The sequence below is a fragment of the Podarcis bocagei genome (assembly GCF_964188305.1).
Source record: "Podarcis bocagei genome assembly, chromosome: 3".
In the NCBI taxonomy this organism is placed as follows: Eukaryota; Metazoa; Chordata; class Lepidosauria; order Squamata; family Lacertidae; genus Podarcis; species Podarcis bocagei.
This window is the reverse complement of record NC_138127.1, coordinates 19,208,970-19,227,625: the sequence shown is the minus strand read 5'-3', so window position 1 is coordinate 19,227,625 and position 18,656 is coordinate 19,208,970. Positions and strand designations below refer to the sequence as shown.

Genomic DNA, 18,656 nt, shown 5'->3' with positions numbered 1-18,656 from the left:
ATGACACTTCTTTCTAGTTCCCCCTCCTTCCTTTTTTCTTGGACCCATTCAGACTAATAATTTTAAATGGAAGTTAAACACAACCTCAAGGATTTTCTAAGAAAACTTAAATTAGCAAATTGCTACTACGCTCATTTATGTTTGTGATGAACTGATGACTGTGTAAATTATTTGACAAGCACATATAATAAGCAAAGCTGCCAGAAACCCCCCAGTTAAATACAAACTGACAGCATCTCTCAAAAGCCTAGTTCAAATTAACCTTGGGCTCTTTCAAAGCACACACATGCCTTTGGTGCTCTGCCAAAGGATATATGTATATCCTTGTTTTTGTTCCATGAAAATTTGCTATATTCAGAACAATTCTGGTCTTGATTTTTTATCATCACTTGTTCAGTCTGCACTAAGTGAATCATTATTTGTCTATGCATCTATGATTAGCTAAATAATAATAATCATTTTGGCTCCGCCAATAACTTTTCCCCTACAAAAAAACCACAAGTGTCACACTGGCTGTTAGAATAGCACTGATTAGGTCCATTGCAGGAACATTTTTGCTATTGTTTACAGAATCTGGTTTGACTTTTCCTTTCTTCATACACTATCAAAAGAAAAAAAGAATTTTTCATGGCACCAATTCCAAAACCCCAATAAATTGCAAGGAACTGTTTGGTCACATTCTACTGAAGGCCCCAGAGGATGGCAACATCCATAATGTTTTTTTTATGCCTTGCTACTTTTTTTAAAAAATTATTTTTGCAAACTGCTGCCCAGTTTCAAAAGTGGAATTTGTATAACTGCACCAGCTCTTCGTGAGGAAATACATGAGGCCCTTGCTTTGTTGTGGGTCTAACGCCCCAATACACACTGTTCCTGACTCTTGGTGACCCTGTCCATAAGCCCCAGCCATCACAGTCAATATAACTGGAACTGATGGGAGTTGTAGTCTAAAACATATTAGAAACTATAGTTCCACTGCATTAAGGGAGACTCCTGGTGACATTTAGAGGCTGACTGAAAAGGAGCAATCTCAGGGCTTTTTCTCAGCCAGAACTCACCGGGACTCAGTTCCGGCACCTCTCAGATGGATGCCATTGCCATTATAAGGGAATGAGGGAGGCGTTCATGATGAGTTTGGGCACCTCTTTTTCTATAAAAATAGCACTGGGCAACCTCATGGAAATAATTAGCCCCTTGTCTGGTTACAACAGTTCTTTACAGAGAGAGGGGGGGGCTGAGCAGAGGGGTACAGTCTGTTAGCTGGGAAAACCTTCCCCTCAGACGGCACAAGACCAAGGGTGTCTGGGAGGCAGCCGTTATAATTACATTTATATACCCTTCATGGATTACTGCTTTGTCGTGGTGAAGGGGCTTGAATAACTCAGAGAAGCTATGAGCTATGCCGTGCAGCACCACCCAAGATGGATAGGTCATAGTGGAGAGTTTTGACTAAACGTGATCCACCTGGAGCAGGAACTGGCAAGCCACTCCAGTATCCTTGCCAAGAAAACTCCATGGACAAAGACAACAGGCATATATGTCACTGTTATGACATGAACCTTGGTAAGCTGGGTGTGGTCAAAAATGAGATGGCAAGAATATTGACATCCTGGGCACCAGTGAACTAAAATGGACGGGAATGGGCAAATTCAGTTTGGATGACCATCATATCTACTACTGTGGGCAAGAATCCCGTAAAAGAAATGGAGTGGCCCTCATAGTCAACAAAAGAGTGGCGAAAGCTGCACTGGGATGCAATCTCAAAAATGATAGAATGATCTCGATATGAATCGAAGGCAGACCTTTTAACATCACAGTAATCCAACTTTATGCACCAACTACCGGTGCTGAAGAAACTGAAATTGACCAATTCTATGAAGACTTACAACATCTTACAGAAGTGACACCAAAGAAGGATGTTCTTCTCATTATAGGGGATTGAAATGCTAAAGTAGGGAATCAAGAGATAAAAGGAACAACTGGCAGGTTTGGCCTTGGAGTTCAAAACGAAGCAGGGCAAAGGCTAATAGTTCTGTCTCCAATACCAAAATTTGACGCATGCACACCACACCTCTCTCGCTCCATTCTAAAGAATAGTTGCAGTGTCCCCTGTGGTGCCCCCAAGATTGTGGGGGTGGGACTTCTACTTCTTGGCAAGTCCACATGAGCTTCATATTAACACACTGTTTATTAGTGTAAACATGTTCCTTACTTTAATTCTATAAAGTCTGCAGGTTGACAACTACATTTTAAAAAAAAATTAAATGTACCAAAACCCCTGAGAGGACTTGGATGTTTTAAATGATACTAGGACTATGAAAGTGTTTTGGATGTTGTTATATCTCTGGACAGCATCTTAAAAAGCATAGACATCACCTTGCCGACAAAGGTTCGTATAGTTAAAGCTATGGTTTTCCCAGTAGTGATGTATGGAAGTGACAGCTGGACCATAATGAAGGCTGATCGCCAAAGAATTGATGCTTTTGAATTATGGTGGTGGAGACTCTTGAGAGTCTCATGGACTGCAAGAAGATCAAACCTATCCATTCTGAAGGAAATCAGCCCTGAGTGCTCACTGGAAGGACAGATCCTGAAGCTGAGGCTCCAATACTTTGGCCACCTCATGAGAAGAGAAGACTCCCTGGAAAAGACCCTGATGTTGGGAAAGATTGAGAGCACAAGGAGCAGGGGATGACAGAGGACGAGATGGTTGGACAGTGTTCTCGAAGCTACAAACATGAGTCTGACCAAACTGCGGGAGGCAGTGGAAGACAGGAGTGCCTGGCGTGCTCTGGTCCATGGGGTCACGAAGAGTCGGACACAACTAAACAACTAAACAACAATCATGTTTTCTCCAAAGAGCTCAAGGTGACATACACACTTCTGCCTCCCATATTTTATCCTCACAACAACCCTATGAGGTAAGGCGGAGAGATAGCAACTAGCCCCAGATTTGAATCCTGATCTACCATATGCTAATCCAGCACTTTAACCACTACACCACATTGGCTATAGTCTATAAACTTGATTCCTGCCTCTGCTGAAATCCTGTAATTTGAATAATTTAATATTGAGAGAGAGAATAAAACATTAGTTTTATCAACGGAGGAGAAACAGTCACATAGAACCACCTTTGCTCAATCCACTTAAAATGGGGGATGGGGGGATATTGTGCTGCTAGCATTTTACATGATCTAGTTATTTCTGGTAGAAGGGTGATCAGAACAATTTTTCAGGTTCTATATGAAAAATTAATGGTCCCACTAATATACCCTAAATGTTAAATGATCTATTTTCCTCCTGATAAAAATTCAGATTGCTTGGCATTGCAATTTAAAGCTAGGTGTCATGTGTTTCCTTCTTACATATACATTCTGGTTATATTCTCCTCCATGTAAAATCAGACCCCAAAATACATGTACACATACACTTTTCCATTCCTCCTCTGGCCCTTTCGTAACAGAACAAAACAGAACAAGATATATCTCTTCACTGTAACCTTATTCCTTTGTGAGTCTTCAACATGCTTACACCTACTAGAAGTCACCACCACAACAGAGAGCAGCAGAGGTGAGTTGTTGAAAGTAAAGATTTCTCTTCCAGTCAACTGGATGCTCCCTGGTAATTATTGATGCAATCCTCAAAAGTTTTTTAAAAAGAAAATAGTTCAAAAAGGTAAGAAGCAAAAAAAAAAAAGTTGAGTAAAACATTAGGAGAAAAATCAGATCAGTTAAAGAGATTGTGAGTATCAGCAAAGTAGTAGAAACTGAAGCCCCCACTGATCTGTTATCTGCTGCAAGCTTTTTCTTGAGGGCTATCTGGATATATACTGGTGAGACAGAAATGAAAAAACAAACTACATATTACATGCAAATGTGTGTAATGAATTTTATAGCTACTTTGGAGCAGGTGATTTGGATAAATGAGAGGTGTGGAAATGCTTAACACTTTGTCCTGCCAGCACCTCTCTGCTCCAAACTATATGCATCCTTCCTCTCACTTGCAAGAGCTGACTGTATTCAAGCTTATTATTGGGCCACAAGTGTGGCCCTATGTTATGGATGAGTCTGTTGAAAAACACTTATTATATTAAGAATTTGGGGCAGGGGCAGTGGGAGTTAGCTCTATGCCTTAGAAAATTGTTTTAGAAAAAGCATGTGGTGGTTTTAATTTGACCCTCTTGAAATATTATCCTTAAACAAAATAAAGCCATAACTTTGGATTGTGTATATCAGATAGCATAATACATGGAATGGGAGCTGCATTTGTACCTTCAAAATGGCTATTCCCTCCCTCTTCTTAAATATAGCAGCATTTTCTTCTTAAAGCAAATAAGGAGAGGGCATGCTTCCTACTCTACGCAACTGTACACTAATAGATTATTATGTCAGCAACAGCACAATCCTGTAAATGTCTACCTGGGAGTAAATCTCATTGAGTTCAATGAGGGTTGCTCCCAGGTAAGTAGGCATATCAAATAGGATTGCAACCTATGAGTTAGAGTGGCAACTAATGAGATTAAATGGACTTTGCAAAAGCTAGTATAATTGTTGCCAGGCTTTAGGAGAGTGTGTTAATTGATAATAATGAACTTCCTCAGCCAAAGTGAGTCAGCAGCACAAATGGATGATCCATAGTTCATTTGCTTCAGGGTGGTTGTTTTCTTTAAAAAAAATTGAAATGGGCTAGTCAAAGTGATTTATTTGTCTAACTTGAGGTTGTTGAAAAGGCTAATTCCAATTTATGGACTACACCTATTTTGATCAAACTATGCCTTCCACCTCCTGCATAAAATTATAAATTGTACTACATTCTAAGCAACAGCAATTATCTTTCCTTATGGGTGAACCATATAGCAAGCACATTCACATCTTAATATTTAATCTAATCCATTTCATAGCCACCTATTCCCACCTGTCAACTCAACAGTTCTTGCTGGTCTGCTCTAACAGACATCTTGATATATCATATTTTTCAACAATTCATAGATAGATGATAGATAGATAGATAGATAGATAGATAGGAGATAGATAGACGACTTGTAACACCTCAGTTCCCAAACTATGAATCACTGTCCAAGCCTCTCCACAACACGACATCGCTGAAGGCTCTACACAACATTTTGGATACTGTGTTTTTATTCTGCACCCCTGTGCTTCACCCCTTTAAAAGCTAGAAGGAGATTTACTCAGTTGGGTAAAGATAAAATAGAAAAACACATCTGTCCGTTGTTCAAAATATACCTCAGCAACTGTGCCCTCAGCTGCACTAGACATTTAAAGTAGTATCATACCACTTTAACAGCCATGGCTTCGCCTTAAGAATCCTGTAGTTTGTTACGCGTGCTGAGTCTCGCTGGAAGACCCCCTCTGTGACAAAATAAATAAATAAATAAATTAGGTGTCTCCTAACCAGAAAAAAGGTGCCGGAATTCACCATGAACACCTCCCTCGTTCTCTTAGAACCATAGCAATGGTGCCCACCTGAGAGCTGCTAGAATTGAATTCCAGAGAGTTCCGACTGAAAGAAGCCCTGCTCCCAATTCTTCTTAACAAACTACATTTCCCATGATTCTTTGGGTGTGAGCCATGACTGGTATAATACTGCTTTAAATATATAGTGCAGATGGTGCCTGTCTCTGTGTAAAATGGGAGGTTCTGCCCTGCACAGGGCATCATAGTTCATCAGTGAAAATTAGAGATGGTGTGTCTGCTCCTCACTGCCAAAATTTAACTTCTAGACCAGCCTTCTTCAACCTGATGCCCTCCTTATGTTTTTGGGCTACAATTTTAATCAGTCACAGCTAGCCTGGGCTGGAGGGCACCAGATTCAGAAATTAAGGTTTAGAAATCCATAGGAACAGGTGAGGGAGTTGGAACACAAACCCTGAAGACTGACAACTCTAGTAGGAACCCATGCTAAAGAAATGGCAAAAACTAGTGTGATAATTTACTGTGCACAGGTACTGGGAAGCAGAGACTGTTCCTGACAAACAGGACTAATTGACATCCATCATTTTAAACCATCAACTTAGCACATAGGAGTGAGAACCTGTAGTGTGTGTGTGTGTGTGTGTGTGTGTGTGTGTGTAGAAACCAGCCGGACATATTCTAATCCAAGCTACAATGCTGCACCTAATGAAGCTCAAACATTTTTATGGCCCTCATTCTGGTAGCCAAGATCCTACTTTCAGCCATAGAACCTTCCAGAGGGAAAATAATTTATCCCTCCAAATCTCTAGCTCAAACCCTGGCTCACTTTGAAGTGAGCATTGGGGAGTGTTTCTTTTTTCGTGTATTTTCCTTCTTTAGAGTAAAACAGCTGCTATATGTGGATTTGTATTTTTGGCTGATAAAATTCAAGTGGAGTGGGGAATGTGAGAAGAAAACCAGCTGCTTTGCTCCTAACTCATTCGCAAGCTTTGCCCCATTGTGCTTGTTGTCATGGTGGCTCCACAACAAATTAGGTACAGGGGATTCCTTATATGGGCCCGACATAGGTTTGAAACGCATACCTTCTTCCAACATCTAGTTTTCACTGTCACATTGTTTCCCAAACACTGGGCCTTGAGCCACTTTCAAGTGGGCCTCAGTGCCACTGCCTGCCCGGTGCCTTCTTACTTCCCCACCTCGCCCCCAAAGCTGTGCCCTAGTTTCTTGGTTGGACTGATGCCAGTGCCAGCAACCCCATGGATGCTGAGTACAGTGGTGCCTCGCAAGATGAAAATAATCCGATCCACGAGTCTCTTCGTCTAGTGGTTTTTTCAATTAGCGCTATTAGCGGCTATTAAAGGCTTAGCGGCTTAGCGGCTAAAAGGCTATTAGCGGCTAAGCGGCTTAGAAAAAGGGGGGGGAGCGGAAAAAAATCGGAACACTCGCAAGACGTTTTCGTCTTGCAAAGCAAGCCCATAGGGAAATTCGTCTTGTGAAGCAGCTCAAAAACGGAAAACCCTTTTGTCTAGCGGGTTTTCCTTCTTGCGAGGCATTCGTCTTGCGGGGTACCACTGTACAGGTAGCCAGGAAGTAAAAAAGGTCAGAGGAAGGAGTAGGAAGGTCTCCCTCCGCTGACAGGGAAATGGCCAGAGCAGATGTTGAAGGAAATCAGAACCTGAGAGAAAAGGTTCATTATTTATTTCTTTACTGAAATAAATGTTGAAATACTGCAGATGAGAGAGGAAATTTGATACAGTGGTTTTTAAAGGAACGGGGAGTAGGGATGAGAAAAACGAAACAAAATTGGCATTTGACAGTGTGGGAATAAGGTAAAAGTTCAGTATGAAAGGAGAATGGGAACAAGAAACTAGGAACCAAAAATATATAAGTGTGTGTGTGTATATATATATATATATATATGCAGGTTTTGGTGTCTTCGGGTATCTTCCCGTGTAAGAGTTGGGGTGTCTAGGCGACGTTTCGACGAGGTCTCACTCATCATCTTCAGGCTGGTGCTTTCGGCTTCTTGTTGCACCAGCCTGAAGATGATGAGTGAGACCTCGTCGAAACGTCGCCTAGACACCCCAACTCTTACACGGGAAGATACCCGAAGACACCAAAACCTGCATTCCTGTACCCGTGAAAATCTACGAAAGCATATATATATATATATATATATATATATATATATATATATATATGAAATATATGTAAGAAATACACACACACACACACACACACACACACACACACACACATGAGAAAATGTCTTAGAGTGTGAAACAGTCAATTCTGCCTACAATGGGGAAGGTGAGTCACAATACCTCCACAGCAAATGTCTGTACTTAATTTGAGGAAAGCTCAGCTGTGGAACCCCTTGCCATGAGGAAAACACTGTGGCAGAGAATTTAGCTATTTCCAAAAATGAATTGGTTACATGGTGTCAGTAATTGCCAACTGTTTATGCCAAACCCAGCCTCCATATGTGACTATTTTGTGACTGGTTCTGCCTGCACACCTCCATTATGTACTGGTAAATTGTAGTAGTTTTCTGTGGGCCTTTTCTGCCATTGCTCTTCATTTAGGGAATGCTTTCCCCAGGGAGTCTTGCCTGGCACCATTATTACATCTCTTTAGGCACCAGGCAAAATCTTTCATCCGTATCAAGGCCTTTGGCCTTTAACTATCTGTGCCTTTTAGAAGTGGGTGGGATGTTTCTAATATATTTCTTTTTCCTCTTGGTTTTAATGTATCTATGGCAGAAGAGCTGTTTGTCTGTTTTTCAGTTGTAATTTGCAATATAAAGTGAATTACAAATTTATAAAATAATAATTATTATTATTTCACCCTTCTCAAGTGCATAGCTGTCAACTTACAGATTTGAAAATAAGGGACCAGCAGCCTTGAAAATAAGGGACCAGCAGTCAAAATAAGGGACCTGCAGCCTCACTTGTTCCAGGCACTCCAGTCTTCCTGTCCTCCTGCAGTCTGGTCAAACTCATGCTGGTAGCTTCGAGAACACTGTCCAACCAACTTTGTAACCAGAGGTTCAACTGAATAGAATCTGAATCACATGCACCACAAGGCCTATGCAGCCTCAACTTAAGATGGCTCCCCGGCCTGGCTTTGCACTGCAAAGTTTGCAGCCGCACGTGCAACAAAATGGCGTACAGCATTCAAAAAACCCCTCGGCTTGCATTAACTAGCCACACACAAGGCATGCAAGCTCCACCCCCCCAGTCGTTCTTAGACTTCTTATTGGGTGAGCAACACAGCCATGCAACACAGTTGGAGCCTTCCTCCTCCCTGGCCGGCAGGGAGGGAGGGAGAGGAGCTGCTTCCTTTGAAATTTAGGGGACATTATTTAAGGGACATTTAAGGGACATCCATCAATAAGGGACAGCAGCGGGACATGGCGCTGGAATAATGGACTGTCCCTTCAAATAAGGGACACTTGACAGCTATGCTCAAGTGGGCCAGGGGGCAGAAAGCCGGAGAACTCCTGCATTTACAGAAATGAATACATTGTGCCAAAACAATCAGCATGCATTAACCTACCGGTAATAGAGAACTGTATGACGATTCAATATCTGTTATAATGTCTTCATCCGTGGATTAAACACTGAACTACAAAACCAGAGCTGCCCAAAAACATTTCACCATTCCCTCCTGGGCCTTTGACAGCTGTTCCAGGCATCAGCTGATGAAAAGACTTATGCACATGTTACATATATAAAAGGTTTGCCTACTGAATTCAAGAGATGAAGCTTATTCAAGTCTCAACAGCAGATCAAGCTGGATTTTTTAAAAAACTGTTGGCACCCTTACTGAAACTCTATAAAGGATGTCAAAGTATCTCTGACGCAATATGAACTTATTCCCTATTTGTAGATCCATGCATAATTGTGCTTGTTTCCATGAAAACGTGCATGGAATCTGAACCCACAAAGTGGTTCAAATGGGTCTGAACTCTCTTGTGAAATGAATGGGGAAACCCTCCTAGGCAGGGGACCTCCATAGAGTTCCTAGGGTCATAAAATTCTATCCCCATTGAGCAGGGGTAGCCAATGTGGTGTTCTCCAGGTGTTGTTGGATTACATCAACCCTAACACTTGGGCCATGCTAACTGAGGCTGATGGGAATTGAAACCAAATAACATTTTTAGAGCACCATGTTGGCTACCCCTGCCATAGAGATGAGCACAGGACAGGGTCTTTCTTGGGAATATAGGCTCACTGTAGCGTAAGGAGAAAGAAATACTAAAAGAATCGAAAGTGAAAAGTGTGTTGGCTGTTAACCTTATTGAGAGTAATGTCATTATGCATGAATTGAACAGTAATGCAATCATGGACTGTGGAAAGACATGATTCAATTACAAGGACTCATCTCAGACAAACATCTGGAAGTAGTTTGGTCATTTTCACACCTTTTAGTGGCTCGGCTCATCCTTTCCATCCAGGTCCAAAATGATACCAAACTCTTTACTCGTATAATTTCCCCCCTGAAAAGATTAAATAGAGCAAGGCAGGTATAGGTGGCTTGTTATTCTAATCCACAAGTTAGTTGTATAAAAACGGATAATTGGTACAGATAATTCATAGCTAAAGAGCTGGTTCTGCTGTGGGTCCAGAAGCCTAAACTGAAGGCACATTTGTACTGAACATATTGTCCACTTGCTCACACCAATGGTTGTGGAAGTCTGTCATTGCACCAGTCTATCTTCCAGCAATTATTCAGGTAGGATGCTGCCATTACATCCTGCATGGCAGATCCTTCACTGAACAATTGGGGGCGGGGGGGGGGATTTGAGATCAAAGTAAAATTATAGAACGGAATACATTTTAACATACGTGAACCATAGAACACAGGCAGGAGTAACAAAATGTTTCCAGAAAGCAAACCGTGCTTTCTGATGTGCAGAAGGATAAAGAGGTGGCTATTTTATTTTATTTAAAAATTGAAATGAGTATGTCACAACTTTTTAGAAATAATAATTAGTCCAACATTAATAAACTTAAGGATTAATTCTCCCAACAAAGATGGACATAATTCAATAAGGGCCTGTTGTTAGATTTGGTCTAGTGTCACTGAATGCAATGCCTAATGAGGATTGGTGGGGGGTGGGGGGGTGGAAAGTAGCCAGATATTGAAGGAAGAATTGTGTCACATTAAAGTAACTATGTCATGCGGAGGTTTTAAACAACTGGAGAGCAGAAATCCCACTGTGTGATTTTTTTTTTTTTTTACCTTCTGTGCTGGCCTTAACAAAACTTCCCGGCATATTCCCCACCCCCCCTTTACCAAGCAGTTTAATTTTTCAATTTGAAGAGCTATTGGTATAAAGTACGCCTCATTAGCTTGTGGGAGGTAGCCGGTCTTCATTAATTCAGTTCTTCTCACTTCATTTGCTTTGCACACAGTCATAATTAGCTTCAAAATAACTTGGGTAACTTCGATAGATTTACTGCTACAATTTTACTCTGCGGTCCCGCTTTGCCTCCTGTTGTTCCAATGTTTTCCATAAAAAAGTGAAGGTGGGGGATTAAAAAGGCAAAGATAGCTGTAGAGAGTCATTTAGTGCTGTGCTCTTGAAAAGGGCAACGTTCTGCCTTTATCCTTCAAGAGCTCCACAAATGCGATCAAGTATAATGCTTTGTGTTTGATCCACCTTGTGGCACATAGATAAATGTTCTTCACGCTTACAGAACCACAATCTATGTTCTCTTTCGCTTGCATGTGATAATAGGAGCCTCTTCTCCACTCCCCCCAGCCGCCCTGCTTCCCAAAAGGCATGGCGTCAGACTGGCATGTGGGATATCGTGCATCAGGGCTGCCTAGATTCCTTCCTCTCTCACCTCCACTGTTTCATTTCCCCCAGCGAGAGACGGCACACCAGAAGTCATTTATGGTGCTGATATCACACAAATAATCTCTAATGGGCTTAGACAGTAACATAGGAAGCTGCCTTATACTGAGTCAGACCATTTGTCTGACTCAGTATAAGGCAGATACATAGGGGTTATCATATTTTATCTTCACAACAAAGCTGTGAGCTGGATGTGTAACTGCCCTCTCATCCACCCCAATCACTGAGTGGTCTTCATTACAAATGGGGCTTCAAACACAGTTTTCCTGGTCCAAATCATACACACTAACCATTACACCATATTGCTGCTCATTGCCATTCAACTTCACCACATAATCTAAAAACAAGCCCAAACCTCAGACAAAGCTTTGGCATGTTCTTTTGGAACCAAGGCTGCACATTTCTGCAAATAGTAGCAGTAGATTGGCTAATTAATTCTTCTGAAGAAGTGTGCATGCACACGAAAGCTCATACCTAGAAGAAACTTAGTCGGTCTCTAAGGTGCTACTAGACTATTTTATTATTATTATTATTTTAACTTTTTAAATTATTTTGACTTCGTCACAGCAACACGGCTACCTACCTGAAAGTAGGCTGGCTGTGAGGGAATAACAGTATATTATATAAGGTTTTATGTAATGCGGCAACATGTTCCATGGTATAGTTCTGAAGGGCAGGCATGTTCAGAAGAAACACTGTCAACATGCCCAAGATAAATATTATTATTATTATTATTATTATTATTATTATTATTATTATTATTATTATTATTATACCACCACACCCATCTGGCTAGGCTTCCCCACCACTCTGTGCAGCTTACAGAATATATAAAATATAATAATAAACTCATGCTTCAAACCGCTGTTTTCATGATCATGTTCATTTAAAAAGACAGCTAATTAGTTTGGTAAACACATTCTTCTGTAACCGGAACCCTAATGTGTGTTGTGGGGTTTTTTGCTGGAAATGTTGTTGGAAAACGCTATATTTGTCAGGAATACATGGTGTTGTTCAGATGTTGTCTGAGTCCAGTGCCGAACAGTATGACCAATTGTCAGGGATGGTAGAAGTTGTAATATGATAAGGGCACTGTTTTGGCTGCCCCTGCTATAATATATCCCAAGAGATGACCTATTGCTAGTATTACAAAAAGTTATTTCCAGAAAATAATCCCTACAATTATTGTGGTTTCACACTTTGGCCAAATAATCCATGGCTACTGTATCTCCAACAGAGCAAACTATCTTTACCCACCCGCATGCCCCTTCTTCACAGTTATTATAAAGTATCTGGGTAAGTAATAGAATACTCTTGAGACAATTTCAACAAGTGGAATAGAAGAAGGGAAGGATGGAACCACAGGCAAAATCTGAAGAGGAGGAGGCCACGTCCATCAGCACCTTATAATTGGAAAGCATTGATTTTTTTTTTTTTACTGTTCGCAGATAAGCAGGGAGCACAGCTACTAGTATATGACTTCCAGGTCCTAGACAATTCAGTGTGTTTTGTGCAAAAATAAGGCATTCAGATATGCCAACAGCTTGGGAAAGGGATAGTGACAATAAAGGAGAAATTATCTGCTTAGAATTTACAAGCACGTGGGTAAGAATCATAAATTTGTAGAGTTGGAAGAGACCTGAAGGGTCATCTAGTCCAAACCCTTGCAATGTAGGATGAGACTGTTGAGATACTAGGCAATATTCAACTAAGTTTTACTCAGAGTAAGTCCATTAGTCATGTCCATAAATGGGTCTACTCTGAGTAACACTGAACTGAACACCAACCACTATGCTGAGACAACGGAATAACTTATGAATCACTTTAGTTCCAACTGCCTAACTCCTTACTTCAATCAGGAAGGCTCTGATTTCAGTGTCTCATTATCCTGCTACAATAAGCTGACTTTAAAGGAGCAGTTGAACAACATTCTCCCATTTATGATTTCTGCAGCCTGTCTGCCAAGCGCAGATCCAACAACCAACCTGAAATAATATAAATTCCTTTCAAATAAATTGTGCTTTACATGTGCATGCACATCCACACACATCCAGCCATTTCATTTTTCCTAGAAATAATACAGCTGCACAAATCTGGATAAAGCATCTCACTGTGACAGATGGAGCTGAGCAAAACAATTCACAATGAATATTTCCCCCCACAAATACATTTTCTGCTGCTGGTTTGCTCATAAGCTGATCTTAGCAATCTTTTGCTGTGACCCCACAAGCCATTTTACTTCCTCTGATCTCCATGAAACCAAGTTCCCTTAAATCCTAGCTTACATAGTTTGTCTGCATGGTACACCTAATCAAGAATGGATACTTGATGCATCAGATTAAAATGGGCAAAGGCACACCTGACTGCAGCTTCTAGGTGAAGAGCTGAGTTCGGAACCATCCACAAACTGTGAACTGTTCAAGGATTCCTATTCCAGAGTCCATCTGTTTCCAGGCAAGAAGCACCTCTATCTTGTCTGGATTAGGTTTCAATTTATTAGTTCTCATCTAGCCCACTACCACCTTCAGGCACCAAGTCAGAACGCCAACAGCTAGTAGATGAAAATAGCACATCACAATCCTTGGACAATCTTTCTCAGTTTCTCCCCCTGGAGATTTTAAATAACATGGGACACAAGACTGAACCCAGAGAAATATCATAGCCAATGGACCTGGGGAAGAACGAAAGTCCCCCCAACTTCAGCTTCTGAAGCCAACTCCCAAGAAGGACTGGAAGCATCTTAATATGGTACTCTCCTAATCCCATTCCTACTAGATGATCCAGGATGAGACCAATGAATTCTGCTAAGAGGTCCAGAAAAACCAACAGAGATGTGCTCCCACTATCAAGCTTCTGGTATAGATTCTCACAGCAACTGAAGCGGTCTTAGTGTCAAAGTCAGTGATTTAAAATGAGTCAATATCAAGGGTGAGGAACCACCAGGCCATCCAGTTGGTCCATATGGCTGTTTTTGGTCAGCCATGCCCACCTATCACTCACCTGGCATGTGATGTTAGGTGTGGGATAGGTAAAGCCTGTTTCAGACAGCCACAGCCAGGGCAGTCTTTAGCAGATGCGGCGCCGGGGTGCAAATATCCGCCCAGGACCCCCAAATTACCACGGATAATGTTGGGGTGGCCATAGCTGCACAATGCCAGCTATCCGGGGGGGTGCAACTCTCCCCCATGCCGCTGTGGGAGAGCAATCCCCACAGAGGCCTGGGAGTGAAGTTGCACCCCTCCCAAGCCTCTGTCGGAGGAGAGCGGTCGCCGCAGAGGCTTGGGAGGGAAGCTGCGCGCCAGCTAGTCATATAGTTGGCGGGGTGCAGCTTCCATCCTAAGCCTCTGTGGGGATCACTCTCCTCCCGAGGAGGCTTGGGAGGGACGCTGCACAACTGCTAGCCTTATGGTTGGCGGGGTTCAGTTGGCAGGTGTGCAGGGAAAGGGGAGGCCGCCAGCAAAGCCGCACAGCTCTCCCACTTGCTGGGGTACCCCTGAGAGGCTGGCGCACCACTAAGCCCTATGGGAAAGACGGCTCTGGCCACAGCTTCCAAGGAATAATCAGGAGTGCACAGTTTAGAGTGTACTTACAACTGTTCCTTTGCAATAATGCATGCATTCAGAGCTGTTTACAGTACTCCCAAGGTTCAATCCTGCCAGGTGGTGCAGAAGAATACCATGGTTAATGGCATCACCAGCTGCCAATATGTTCAGAACTAATAGGATTGCACTGATCTGCTCCAGTTCCTGGCATAGAGCATTTACCAAGGTGACCAAAGCAAACTAAGTCACACGCCCTGGCCAGAAACCCAAATGAAATGAGTTCCAATAATCAGTATCATCCAGATGTGTTGGGAGATCTGAGGTCACCACTTTTCAATCACCGTGCCCCAAAATGGTACATTTGAGCCTGCCTCCGTTCCATAACTGAGTCCTAACTTCTGCTCAGAATTTGGGCCATAGCATCTAGTAATTGTTCAAGGGTAGCAAATAAATAGTGCACCTTTTAACAAAACAAAGTGCTAGTTTCCAAATTCCACAAAAAAGAGTCCCCATTTTCAAGTCTGGATGAGTTAACAAGTTTAGTCATATGCCCCACTTGAGTGTGAAAATAAGAAGTGGCTCATCACAGGAAGCCTTTTACATTTTTTGCTATCTTGCCACTTCCTGATTCTTTCTGATGCCCAGGGAGAGCCAAAATATCCGCAGAGTAACTACACAAAGTAGTAGCTGGACACAACAGGGAAGTTTCCCCTTTGCAGTTTGTACATCTGTATTTTCAGAGCATCTTTATCTGTGAAAAGCATTTCTACTTGGCTAAATGTTGGGAGCTCAATGGGTTGAAAACTAAAGATAGATAGATAGATGATAGATAGATAGATAGATAGATAGATAGATAGATGATAGATAGATAGATAGATGCGCGCCCAATGCTTTGAGAAGTCTGAGAATCCATCTGCCGTGCAGCTACAAAGCTGTAGGATGCATTCTTTGCCAGAACCATGGCTTTGTGAATGCTTTATCAGCCATGCTCATAACAAAGATGACTCTTGCCTGCTTTGCTTGCTTGTGAAAACATACCGTTAGCATTCTTTTGCAATGACACAACTGATTCTGCGGATGAATTTTGCAGCAAAAAGAAAAGAAAAGAAAAAGCCCTAGCTCCTTTTGATTTTCACCTTAAAACCTAACTGCAAAGTAATTAACTTCACAGCAGTTGCCATTTGGCAAAGCAATGCCGTGTATAGAATGAAATATTCATTAATAATTGACTCTACAAAAACTGTAGTTAAACTATGTTCAGCCAATTTAATAGCTCACAGCTATAAGGATGTAGAGGGTAAAGATCTTTGTGTGACACCGCCCCCCACCCCTGGAAAAAAAAAATAGCACTTTCAGTCTGTTCAGCATTGAGAGCTGGGTTTTGTGCAAAAGTGCTGAAGTAAAATTCGAAAGACTCTTCTACAATGAAGACATAAAAGGGTGAATATGGAAAATGGAGCCAGTGGCTGCTGGGATTTTTTTTTTTTACACACATCACTACTTACCTCTGAAGAGAAGATGATTGATAATATTCTCCAAATCCAAGTAATTTATTTTTACTTTGAAGGTGTACATTGAGAACAGTCAGTGAGAAATCAAATTCTACCATGTCTGGATGGGTGGGTGGGTGGGTGTGGAAGAATGCATTATAACTAACAAAATCTGATAGCATCCTATGATGGAATATCCAATTAAGCAATTCTAACTGTGCATCGAATCAAGGCCTTTGTTTCTGCAGTAAAGCTCAGGTCTTATCCTTTTACTGCTGTCTCTCCACAGGGCTCTCTAATTGAATTTACTCTTTCTTAACGAGAAGCAAATTTAATGCTCTTTACAATGCCTGGTTGATCGTGATGCGGCTGCCCATTCTCTCCACCCCCACGCCCGCCCCTCCCAGTTTGCATGCATCAAAACCTGCTAAGTGATTTTTGTCTGAATGCAAAGGCAAAGCTCAAAGGAGTTCCTGTCTAGCATCCTACCTTTCATCTGCAAAATGTCTCAGAATTTTGTGCAGAAAAGGAAACAAAAACGGAGGAGGATGTTTTCTTCCAAGGTGATGATTTGCCACTGTGCCTTCGCAGCTTTGATGGCTATGGTGCCAATGTGAACTGCTTCCTCGGGGGGCGGAGGGAGGAAAAAGTCAGGTGCCGATTTTTATTTATTTTTATTTTCAGTGACGATAACATGTGAGAACCAACGGATGAAAACACCTAATTGGAAAAACAAATAAAAGGAAACTGGCAGAGTATAGCTTCAGTAAAATAGCTGGAATGTTCACATATTCATCTGCCTTATTCCCAAGAAACAAAGCAATGCTTGTATTTATCACTAAAAACCATGCATAAAAATATAATAACTACTATTTTTGGTCAGCCATCTGTACCCTGATACTCCCACCCAGGTCGCTCCAGATGTTTTGGGTTACAACTCCCATCAGCCACTATGAACATGCCCAATGGTCAATGATGGTAGTATTTGGAATCCCAAATATCTGGAAGGTTGAAGAGGTGGCTCTCCTTGTGAGGGCACCAACATGGCATCCTCCAAACACTGTGGACTCTATCATTGTCATGGATTGCCTGGGGCTGTTGGACGTTACAGTTCACAACATCTGGAAAGGACTCCATTAGCTACCCCTGCTCTAGTCAGTTACCCATACTCTTCCCACAGTTGCCTGCCCTTTCACAAGATCATCATTCTCCTTTCTATGACCATCCTGTCTGACCAGAAATCATGCTAAATTCAACACAAAGCAAATCATAATGGCAAGTGGGAGAAAGCTGGCTAGGTCCTCCACTGAAAGTAATGAGGCACAGATAGGAAGCTCCTTTAAAAGGGGGGGGCACACAGCAATTTTTAATCAAGTTATGTTGTTCTTTAACCCACAATTTTATACCTAAAAGGTAAAGGGACCCCTGACCGTTAGGTCCAGTCGTGACCGACTCTGGGGTTGCGGCGCTCATCTTGCTTTATTGGCCGAGGGAGCTGGCGTACAGTTTCCGAGTCATGTGGCCAGCATGACTAAGCCACTTCTGGCGAACCAGAGCAGCACACAGAAACGCTGTTTACCTTCCCGCCGGAGCGGTACCTATTTATCTACTTGCACTTTGACATGGTGTGATGGCCTGGGATTCCGAGTCTGAGAGTGAACCGGAGGAATCCCAGCCGGCACAGGAGTCCCCGCCTCCAGGGCCGGCTGAACTGGGGCAAGGCCTAGATGCTGAGGAGCCTGCACCTGTGCCAGATCCTCAGGGGCAGGCACCAGGTGAGACCATTCTGGCCCCAGAGGTGCTGGAGGACTCAGTGGCTACAGGTGAGCCTCCCCCGGGGCCCAGTAACCCTTCGGCCTCTCCTGAACTGCAGAGGCTTAGGGCAGAGAGGCGAAGGGAACTGGTCTCTCCCAGGAGGAGTGCTCGCCTTAAGGCCAGGAGAGGCGGGGCTCCTGGGGGCCGGGACCGCCCCCGGCCTTAGAAGAAGATAAAGGTCAGGCAGCCCGGTCCCAGGTTGCGGGAGCAACGTCGTTGTGGAGTACCTGCTTTACCCAGACCTAGACCTGCACTCCCGGTGTGCCTGTTCCTCGCCCGGCTGCCCGCTGCTGACCCACCAGTGTTCCTGTTCCCCGCCTGGCTCCCTGCTTCTGCTCTACCAGTGTTCCTGTTACCCGCCTGGCTTCCTGCTGCTGCCCTACCAGCGTTCCTGCTTCCTCGCCCGGCTCCCTGTTTCGGACCTCGCGTCTCATCTAGTGATCGTCTACCCTGCTAGTGACTCTGGACTGAACCTCAGCTACGGTATTAGTACCTTTCCCCCCTGGGACCA

The 18,656-nt window shown here is 42.8% G+C and overlaps 1 long non-coding RNA gene across 3 annotated transcripts in view; it reads right to left on the bottom strand.

Moving 5' to 3' along the window:
* Positions 1-521: 521 nt before the first annotated feature.
* LOC308583267 overlaps positions 522-18,656 on the bottom strand; it is an 84,980-nt gene continuing 66,845 nt past the window's right edge. For 2 of the 3 annotated variants that reach the window (XR_014006145.1, XR_014006146.1), the window contains one exon: positions 15,723-17,050. This is a non-coding gene — a long non-coding RNA (uncharacterized lncRNA). Of the gene's footprint in view, positions 602-15,722; positions 17,051-18,656 lie in introns of those variants that run through there. The other variant, XR_014006144.1, reaches the window with a different exon arrangement.